At 43.7% G+C, this 10,867-nt stretch overlaps 1 long non-coding RNA gene across 2 annotated transcripts; it reads left to right on the top strand.

The window, feature by feature from the left end:
- Positions 1-2,168: 2,168 nt before the first annotated feature.
- Positions 2,169-8,654, top strand: LOC124077418 (uncharacterized). Of its 2 annotated transcripts, XR_009224665.1 has the most exons (4): positions 2,169-3,060; positions 4,537-4,754; positions 5,364-5,511; positions 5,817-8,654. It is a non-coding gene; the product is annotated as an uncharacterized LOC124077418 (long non-coding RNA). The 2 variants fall into 2 exon arrangements; XR_006846604.2 differs by having other exon boundaries at positions 2,182-3,060; positions 5,364-8,654.
- Positions 8,655-10,867: the final 2,213 nt, after the last annotated feature.

Here is a 10,867-nt window from a genome sequence, read left to right as displayed (position 1 = left end):
CCTTTAAGGTGCAGCCTCTAGGTGGTTTTATGTCATGCCTTCTGGGCATGATGCAAAATAATACCTATGATGTTGATGTTGGAGTCTCTTCCTTTGGAAACTGCTCATTAGTAAAGAATTACTCCTCACCTACTCCGCCCATTTGTCCCCCTAATGGTACAGTCTTTATGTGTGGTGGAAATTTAGCTTTTCCCAGGCTCCCAGCAAATTGGACTGGTGGTTGCGTTCTGGCATTACTGCTTCCTGATATCACGATTATCTCAGGAGATGAACCCCTACCCATTCCTAGCCTAGACATCTTAGTTAGAAGACACAAGAGAGCTGTGCAGGCCTTACCACTCCTTGTTGGCCTTGAAATAACTGCTGCTGTGGGTACAGGCACGGCAGGATTGGGTATGGCTATACATTCTTGCCGCCGCCTATCTCAACAGCTTATAGATGATGTACAAACCCTGTCGGGAACCATTAAAGACTTACAAGACCAGATAGACTCCCTAGCAGAAGTAGTTCTTCAGAACAGGCGGGGTTTAGACTTGCTTACTGCCAATCAAGGGGGAATTTGTTTAGCCCTTGGGGAGAGGTGCTGTTTTTATGCTAACAAGTCTGGCATAGTTCGCACAAAAATTAAACAACTCCAAGAAGACCTAAAAAAAAGGAGGAGGGAATTATTTGAGAACCCTCTCTGGACTGGACTTAATGGATTTTTGCCTTATCTTCTTCCCTTATTGGGACCATTGTTAGGCCTCCTTCTAGTAGTGGCAATAGGACCCTACATTGTAAATAAGATAGTACAATTCATTAAGGATCAAATTAATATCTTAGCCTCTAAGCCAATACAGGTTCACTATCAACGCTTGAAGATGGATGATCGCCTCTCTGAGATATACTTCAGACCTATCCGAAGATGAGTGTCCTCCTTAAAAGAAGAACTCCTGCCATATCTTTTCTCTATGCATACCTCTCCCTCTTGCCTTCCTGTACTAGGATCTTTGCTGTCTAATCTCTCGGTCCAATCACATCTGCCATTCGGCGGTGACGGTCATGGGTCCCGTAGGTGGAGACGATTAAGCGTTTACCGCAATAGTGTCTTGATAGGTCATAACACCTTGAGCTGATCTTGTAGTACCCAGTGACGGGCAACTTTCACGCTTGCTGTGCGACCTAAGACAGGGAATCGGGGCCTTCCCAGAGACGGGTAAGCATCGCAAGGGCTGTGAACGACCTAAGACAGGGGCTACTTGATTCCCACTGGCATGCAAAAAACAAAAGAGGGGGACTTGTTGGCAGCAGGTCCACCCTGGCCCCTGGAGCTCTACCTCCACTAGTTTGTTCTGCATGCCAGTGTGGCCAGCTCACAAGGCCATGGCGAACTTGCGGTTTTTCTGTTCCTGCTTGTCCGTCTAAGACATATGTATCCCACGGGAATGCCTTGACCTTTTCTGGTCTGATGGACTTATTGTTAAGGGAGGTTTCGGTACCTGACAATAATAGATGTTGAAACTAAATTTCTCCCCCCTCCCTCCTGCTTTTGGGTAGTTTTCCACTTCTGCTGCTTGGGGTATAAAAAAAGGTGTGTTAGCAATAAAGATTATTATTGACTCCTGGATGAAGAACCTTGGTGTCCTGTGTGTCTTTTAACCTCGCCGTCCCTCGCTGGACTCGGCTCCCTTGGCCGGACGCGGCAATAAGCTCTGCTTAAGCTGTTCTTAGGGCTCTCTGCTCTATTCAAGTGAGCTCTGAGCCCCAGCATGCTGGACCCCAATAAACCCTTTGCTGTTGCATGAGACAGTCTCTTGGTGGTCTCTTCCTCCGACGCTCGCCTGACCTTTACATTTGGAGGTCCCACCGAGATCCAGCAGCGGCGGACGAAAGACCCCCTAACGGGCCCCTCTCAGGGTAAGTAAGGTGCCTCTTTCTGGTTTCTGCTTTCTGGTTCCAGGTTTCAGGTTTCTGGTTTCAGGTTAGGGCTGGCAAAGTGGCTGTTGGTGAAGAGCGTGAGCTCTCTCCGACAGTGGCTGACAGACGTGTCACAGAGCCACAGGCCACGTCCCTGGGGGACGCCCCAGAGGACTCTGGAAATCGAGGAACAGTGGTTTCCTCGACTCAGTATTCTGCAGTATTCTGCTTCGGATTTGGTTTGCCAGCCCATCAGGTTTTGCCGGCTACTCAGTCCCGTCTCAGTGTTGAACGTTTACTGTCTGTCTTTATCGTCTGTGTCGTGTGTGCCTGCTTTCACTGTTTGTGTATCTTTCATTATGGGACAGAGCACTTCACCGCCTCTGTCCCTGACCCTTGATCACTGGACCAAAGTCTGCTTAAAGGCCCAGAATCTTTCTTTTTCAGTAAAACGCCAGACCTGGCAGACTCTCTGTGCCTCAGAATGGCCCACCTTTGGAGTCGGATGGCCCCCAGAAGGATCTTTATACTTCCCACTAATTTGAAAAGTCAGAGATATTGTCTTTGTCTTTCAGCCGGGACCACATAGCCATCCAGATCAACAGCCATATATCTTAACTTGCCAGGACCTCTGTGAATCTCCTCCTCCATGGGTAAAGCCTTTCCTTGTCCCTGCCCCCCACTCCTACTCCTTCCCCCACGATTCTGTCTCTCAAACCCTCTGCTCCTCCTCCTCCTCCACCCTCTGTTCTCCCTGAGTCTCAAGATTTGACTCTACTGGACTCTCCTCCCCCTCCTTATCCCCTGCCCTCATCCCCCAACCCCCAACACCCTCTAAGTGATTCCCCTGCTGCTGACTCAGCCTCTCTGCCATTGGAGGAAGCTAAGCTGGCCCAGTGCCCTCCAGATGACTCCCCCGCAGCCCACACAGCCCCTCCTCCCCTGGAGGAAACTGGCCCAGCTAAAAGAACTCAAAGAACTTGCCAGCGTTTTCACACCAGCCTACTTGGGATGACTGCCAACAACTCCTAGGGACTCTCTTCATGACAGAGGAACAAAAGAGAATCCTCCTGGAAGCTAGGAAAAAAATATCCTTGGACCAGATGGGCGACCGACACAACTTCCCCTTGAACCAACCCAACTGGGACCCCAACACCTTTGAAGGTAGGGAGCATCTGTCCACTTATCGCCAGGTTCTAATAATAGGTTTCCGAGTGGCCGCTAGGCGACCAACTAATTTGGCCAAGGTAAGAGAGATTATTCAAGGGCCTGATAAATCTCCCTCTATGTTTCTAGAGAGAATTATGGAGACATATAGGAGATATACTCCTTTCGATCCTCAGGCAGAGGATCAAAAGGCATCTGTCACGATGGCCTTTATTGGGCAAGCTGCCCTGGATATTAAAAGAAAGTTACAACGCTTAGATGGATTACAAGATATGACTTTGAGAGATTTAGTCAGAGAAGCCGAGAAGGTATACTATAAGAGAGAAACTGAGGAAGAGAAGGAACAAAGGAGGGAGAAAGAAAGGGAGCAAAGGGAGGATGAAAGAAGCAAAAGACAGACTAAGGCATTGACTAAGGTCCTGGTCACCACAACAAATAGGCCAGAAGTTAAGAGACAGGGAGACAGAAAGGGATACCTGGGCCCACGCCAGAGGCCACCCCTGGCCTCAGATCAATGTGCCTACTGTAGAGAAAAAGGACACTGGGCCAAAGAGTGCCCTAGAAAGAGACAGCCACGCCAGCCAGCCATTCTGACTCTGGAGGATGACTAAAAAAGTCGGGGCTCAGATCCCCTCCCCGAGCTCAGGGTAACTTTTGAAGTGGAGGGGACCCCAGTAAACTTTGAAGTGGATACAGGGGCAGTATACTCATCCCTTAAGGCCCCATTGGGCCCTCTATCAACTAAAAGATCTCTAGTTCAAGGGGCTAACGGCAGTAAATATTGGGCTTGGACAACTAAGAGGACCATGGACCTGGGGAAAGGAAAAGTCCATCACTCCTTCCCAGTGATCCCAGAATGCCCGGCTCCATTGATGGGCAGAGATCTGCTCACCAAGCTCCGGGCCAGAATAACTTTTAACCCTGAAGGCCCCCAAATGAAATTTCTAAATCCTTCAGTAAAAACTCCTATAGTCATGACTTTAACTATGTCAATAAAAGATGAACATCAACTCTTCACACCCCCAAGACTGATCAAACAGGCAAGCTACCCCAGAAATGGATAACAGATTACCCAGATGCCTGGGCAGAAACTGCTGGGTTAGGCCTAGCCGTAAAACAACCTCCAATAACAGTGGAGTTAAAAACCTCAGCTTTCCCAATTAATATTAAACAACATCCTCTGAGCAAAGAAGCTAAAGATGGGATAAGGCCCCATATTCAGAAATATCTGGCCTTAGGGGTCCTAAGGCCCTGTCAATCGGCCTGGAACACTCCCCTGCTACCAGTAAAAAAGCCAGGAACCAGGGACTATCGCCCCGTTCAAGACCTAAGAGAGATCAACAACAGAGTGCAGGACATTCACCCCACAGTACCTAGTCTGTACAATCTGCTTAGCACCCTGAACCCTGAGCAAAAAATGGTATACTGTTCTGGACTTAAAAGATGCTTTCTTTTGCTTGCCTCTACATAAAGATAGTCAGTTGCTGTTTGCTTTCGAATGGATAAACCCAGAAACCGGAATGTCTGATCAACTAACTTGGACCAGACTCCCACAGGGGTTCAAAAACTCCCCCACTCTCTTTGATGAAGCCCTCCACAGAGATCTCAACAACTTCAGAACTATGCACCCCGAAGTCACCCTGCTTCAATATGTGGATGACCTGCTACTGGCAGCTGATACAAGGAAAACTGTGAGTCTGGGACCCAAGCACTACTATCCGAGCTTGCTCAACTTGGGTATAGAGCTTCTGCCAAAAAGGCCCAAATTTGCCAGCAAGAAGTAATCTTCCTGGGCTATTCCCTTAGGGGCGGTAAACGATGGCTCACTGAGCCCAGAAAACAAACCGTTGTGCAGATACCACCCCCATCTAACAAGAGGGCAAATAAAGAGGCTAAATTGGCAGCCCTAAATGGAGTAACCATGTTAACACTTTCCACACCGGGGGAACAGAAGGACACTGACACTGAACTCCTCGACTTTACTGAGCCCAGCCTGCAATTTCAGAAAGCCCTACACTACATTAAAAATGTACATCAACTCACTCACCTTGATTCAAAGAAATTGCAGGCATTCCTGAAGGATCAAGAACAGAGTTTTCCACTAACCGGCTCACAGCGAAAAAAAATAGCTGAACGGGTAACAAAAGCCTGTCGGGTCTGTCAATTGGTTAATGCTTACCCTTCCAAGCTTCCTGAAGGAAGGCGCCTTCGAGGAACCAGACCAGGACAATTTTGGGAAGTGGACTTTACTGAAATGAAGCCAGCAAGGTATGGACTTAAATATCTCCTAATCTTTGTAGATAACATTTTCAGGATGGATTGAAGCCTTCCCCACAAAAAAAAGAAACTGCCCAAATGGTGGTCAAGAAGATCCTGAAAGATATTTTTCCAAGATACGGCCTGCCTAAGGTAATAGGGTCTGATAATGGACCGGCGTTCGTGGCCCAGGTAAGTCAGGGGTTAACCAGGACCCTGGGGATTAATTGGAAGTTACATTGTGCTTATAGACCCCAGAGCTCAGGACAAATAAAAAGAATGAATAGAACCATTAAAGAGACCTTAAGCTTAGAGACCAGCATAAAAGATTGGACTATGCTCCTGCCTTATGCACTGTTTCATACAAGAAATACTCCCTCTGTTTCTTTGTGTAACCTCACCCCCTATGAAATTCTCTATGGTGCCCCTCCTCCAGTAAGGGACCTAACCCCAACTCTAAGACCTAACGATCCCTTCCACACCCCCTTGCTTGACAGACTTAAAGCTCTTAAAAAAACTCAGTGATACCTGTGGAAACAGCTGGCCACTGCCTACCAACCTGGGGACGAAGGAACTCCACACCAATATCAAGTGGGAAACTTCATCTACGTAAGACGACATCAGGTGTCATCCCTGGAACCCCGCTGGAAAGGACCATACCAGGTGCTACTTATAACACCTACAGCGGTAAAGGTAGACGGAATCACTTCCTGGATCCATGCCTCTCATCTCAAGCCTGCGCCCTGTCCAGACTCTGGCTGGAAATTGGAAAAGACTGGTAACCCTCTCAAATTGTGTATTTGCCATGTGGATAAGGCTATGGACTCTCCCCTTGACCACCAGTAGTCCTAACCCTCATCAGCCCGTTCAGCAGCGATGGCTAATCACAAATCCTACTGGACAAGAAGTATGATCTATCTCACATACAGCCCCCTTAGGGACCTGATGGCCATCTCTCCACCCAGACATTTGTCAGCTGGCTATAGGTCTTTCCTATTGGGATATCCCTGATGAAGAGGATCCCACTAAAATTCCATTAAATCCCTTCCATACCATAGATAATAGAAACAAACATTATGGATGTAGGGACACGCGAGCCAGATGCAGGTTGGCTAACCTAGATTACTATGTTTGCCCGGCGGACTATCAAAGCCACAAACAGTCACGGCTGTGTGGGGGAAAAGCCGACTTCTTCTGTAAGTCATAAGGATGTGAACATACAGGGGCTACCTGATGGAACCCAAACCTCCGCCGGTTCTCAGACCATTGCCCCCTTGCTGAAGTAACAGGTACTGAGGTACCCCTCCACCCACTCACTCCTCTCTTCTCCTGTCAGTGCCCACACCGGGTCCCACCAGGTCCTCTTACCATCTAACTCAAAGCTCAAACCAGCTGAGGAGAGCCCTCAGACCCCTATCCAACATGTAATGAAAATGGCCTTTAAAGTTGCTTTGTCATCACTGAAAACAGGTTACTAAAAATTTAAAGTCCCTCACAGGCTTTTTGGGATACTCACTCCAGTCTTCCCCTCTGCTCTACCTGTTCTACTACTCAAGTTTTTGTTGCTAGGAAAATCCCAAACCCCTTTCCCATTATTCTTTTACATCTCTTCTTCCTCATTCTCAGATCCACGGAGCTGCTCTCAGCCCCGCCTTCCCCGTCTTCCCCCTCTGTACCAGGCCCACAGAAAAGTCTTAACTGACCTTCTCCAGAAGTCTTCACCATGGCTGACTTTAGGACTTTCAACAAAAGAGTCCCTATAAAAGAGTTCAGTGTAGATAAACTTCCTCTTTTCATGTTGCCCTGTTCTACTTGGCCACTGGCTGGAAAAATCAGCACTCCTAAGCTAGACACCCCCTTACTAGTTTTTCACAAAATATGTAAACAAGGCCTTTGGCCTTGAGCTGGGGCTTCACAGAGATGGCTACATTTCTAAGATAAAAAAGTTATCAACTGGGCTCCATGGTAACAGCTGGCAGGGGGAAAAAAGAAAAAAAAAGTTCTCCCCCTCCCAGGTATCCTTAAAAAGTTAACTTGCCCAGAACAGAGGAAAAAAACAGAAACAAAAACTGCTTTTTGTGAACTTCTGCAGACTGTGAACTTCTGAGCCCCTTCCCTTACATGTTGAGTACAAAATTCTGAAACTACCTAAACTTGGGGTTCATGGGATTAATTGATTACAACAGAAGCAGTGCCCTCTGAATCCGGTTGCAACCAAATAGGACTGTTTCCCTGTCTTCGGTGCTATCTTAGGTGCCTTGCCTTGTCCGTCCCTACAACAGTATAATTCTATATACTTAAACATTATTTATGTTTTCATGAAATGGTCAACAGATGTGATTAATTGTATAATGGTGCAGATGTTTCCCAGAGTGCTCTATCATGACACAGTTTCATTTGAAGATCAAATAAGGGGACATACAACCCGGTTCCGCCGGGAACCTGTATCCCTCACTTTAACCATCCTATTAGGAATAGGAGTTGCTACAGGGGTGGACACAAGAACCACTGCCCTGGTCCATGGGACACAACAAATGACCCAATTAGAAACAGCAATGGACCAAAACTTAAAGATATTAAAAACCTCCATCACAGCTTTGCAGGAATCTTTAACCTCTCTCTCTGAAGTTGTTTTACAGAACAGTCGAGGGTTGGACCTCCTCTTCATGAGAAAAGAAAGCCTTTGTGCTGCATTGAGGGAAGAATGTTGTTTTTATGCCAACCATACTGGAGTTGTAAAATAATCTATGAATAAATTAAGAAGATGCCTTTAAGAGCGTCAACGAGAGAGAGAAACCCAAAAAGGGTGGTATGAGTCTTGGTTCACACAGTCCCCCTGGTTAACTATGCTTTTATCAGCCCTGGCTGGTCCTTTAATAATCCTTATATTGTTGCTAACTCTAGGACCCTGTTTGCTCAACCATGTAGTTTCCTTTCTCCAAGCTCAAATTGGACGAGTCAAACTTATGGTAATCAGACAACAATATACCCCACTAGCAGACCATAAAATGTGACACCCCCCAATGATCACTTTTATGATTAAAAGTAACCAGAAGAAAAAGTGGGAAATGAAAGGTTAATAATCTTGAGAACTGTTTGCTAATCTTGTTCCTAGAAGGTGCTGTCCCCAACTGCCAAACTGCAGAATGTATCCCCTCACCCGGTTGCAGGCAAACCGCCCACTCGCCCTGACCCGTCAATGAACTTCCCTCCCTGCCCTCTCCAAGGAAAGTATATAAGCTCTGCTTAAGCTGTTCTCAGGGCTCTTTGCTCTATTCAAGTGAGCTCTGAGCCCCAGCATGCTGGACCCCAATAAACCCTTTGCTGTTGCATGAGACAGTCTCTTGGTGGTCTCTCCCTCCGATGCTCGCCTGACCTTTACAATATAAAAAGTGCACTACTAACCCAAGGAAAACTGAAATGGTTCCGAATATCTTAAGAACCACGTGGTTTCATAAGGTTTACACATTATAAGCTATGTCTTTATTCTTTTTTTAAAAAAATTTTTTTAGTGTAGTTGGGCACAATACCTTTATTTTTATGTTTTTATTTTTTCTATGTGGTGCTGAGGATCGAACCCAGGCCTTGCACATGCTAGGTGAGTGCTCTACCACTGAGCCACAACCCCAGCCCCATATGTCTTTATTTTTAATACATATTTTTCTACGTATTTGAATAACCTATAGTTGTTAATTCATAAAATAGTTAGCATATATGTATAATTGTTTAGTTAATATATTTTTATCTAATTATTTTTCCTTCAATAGAAAACATATAATCTATATATACATTTGTCTGGTGCTGTCTTTTGTAATTAGAAATATCTTAAGAAAAATGTATTTTACTATAAAAAATTTCTTTTCAAGAGATAACACAACCATCAGTAATCTCTAACTCTCAAATTATTGTACAAACTTTATAAGATAATAAACAAATATAATTCTGTCTACAGAAATATCCAAGGGTTTTAACTATGTTTTCATTGAGATATTTCTTCTTATCAGGGTACAATCATTTGTTTAGATTCTGAGATTTACAGAAATTATTCCAAATATAGCCCAGGAAAAATTCTAAAAGTTGAAGATGCTTCAACAGAGAGGAAGCACACATTGGAGGTCCTAAGAAGAAGAAAGAAATCATCTTTGGGTAAAACAAGACCTTTGTATTCTAAATTTTAATGATAAAACTATTTTCCTAAAGAGGAAGATCTTTATATCATTATCTAGGCAGATGATATAGAAAGTTAACACAATTGAAAAAGAGGTTTATATATAACTAGACTGATTATAAAAATTTAAACTGATTAATTCAGGCTATTTCCCTGATTTTTTTAAAAAATATTTTTTTATTTTTAGGAGGACATAATATCTTTATTTTCTTTTTACGTGGTGCTGAGAATCGAAATCCAGTGCCTCACGAAGCTAGGCGAGCTCGCTACCACTTGAGCCACATCCCCAGTCCCTTTCCCTGATGTGAGCTAAGATTTTTGTTCATATTTTGACATGCTAAAGACCTATTAAAATGCTGTTTATTTCCTTTAAGGAAGGTCTTTATTGCCTAGTGATTCTTAATATTTAAGACAAGGATTAATTTTGGTGAATAAATTCACATCCTTGATTAAACACTAAATATATTAAACTGACTTAAATTCCAAATTTGACACTTCTCCTTGGAGAATAAATTTGATTCTTGCGTATTACTTCTGTTTGTTGGATAGTTGTGAGATTTGGGAGAACATTTTATTAGGACTGATGTTCTCCAAATTAAAGTTGTGTGTTAGTTTTGAACAATAAAGGTTGCAAACCTTGTTGGAAAGTCATTGGTATTATAAAAGTTCTCTGACTGGATCTATTATCCAGTAGATTTACATACTGCTCCCTACACTGGGAAGTAACCTTAATCATATTCCCTAAAAGACAACTAAGACAGACCTATTTAAAGGATAAAATTCTGAGATATAAAGATATTTTGAGACCTTCTCTCAAAAAGAGATTGAGGGTTCTTTTTAAATTATTAGGATGGATCAGCTAATCTATATACTGGGAAATTATAATAATCAATAAAATGTATCTCATTTTCATATCTAGCTTCAATTACTATTAACAGAGAAGGCCTTAAAAAATTACCTACTGGAAAGATCAAAGGGAACCTCTCAATATAGACCAGAACAAATCCAGGGAGATTTTTGAGAGATCCAAATTCATGTATTATAATATTTCAAAATTTATACCAAAAGGCTAACCTTACTTGGATTTTTAAAAATATGTTTTGGTTGTATATGGACACAATACCTTTATTTATTTATCTTTCTTTGGTGCTGAGGACCGAACCCAGTGCCTCACCCAAGCTAGGTGAGTGCTCTACCACTAAGTCACAACCCCAGCCCACTAGAGAGATATTATGCTATCACTTAGCTAAACTTTAAAATAGAAGGCCATCCTAAAAACAATTTTAAAGGAAATTTATCTTAACCATGTCCCAAATTAGCCTATAAATATACAAGGTAATAATTAATGTTTATATTCTTCCTATTTACTCAAAAAATGTT

This window comes from Marmota monax, unplaced genomic scaffold (assembly GCF_021218885.2).
Source record: "Marmota monax isolate L192 unplaced genomic scaffold, Marmota_monax_Labrador192_F-V1.1 WCK01_AAM20220418_F8-fsc00108, whole genome shotgun sequence".
Taxonomy (NCBI): Eukaryota; Metazoa; Chordata; class Mammalia; order Rodentia; family Sciuridae; genus Marmota; species Marmota monax.
Note: the sequence above shows the minus strand (reverse complement) of the source record. Positions and strands in the feature narration are given on the sequence as shown.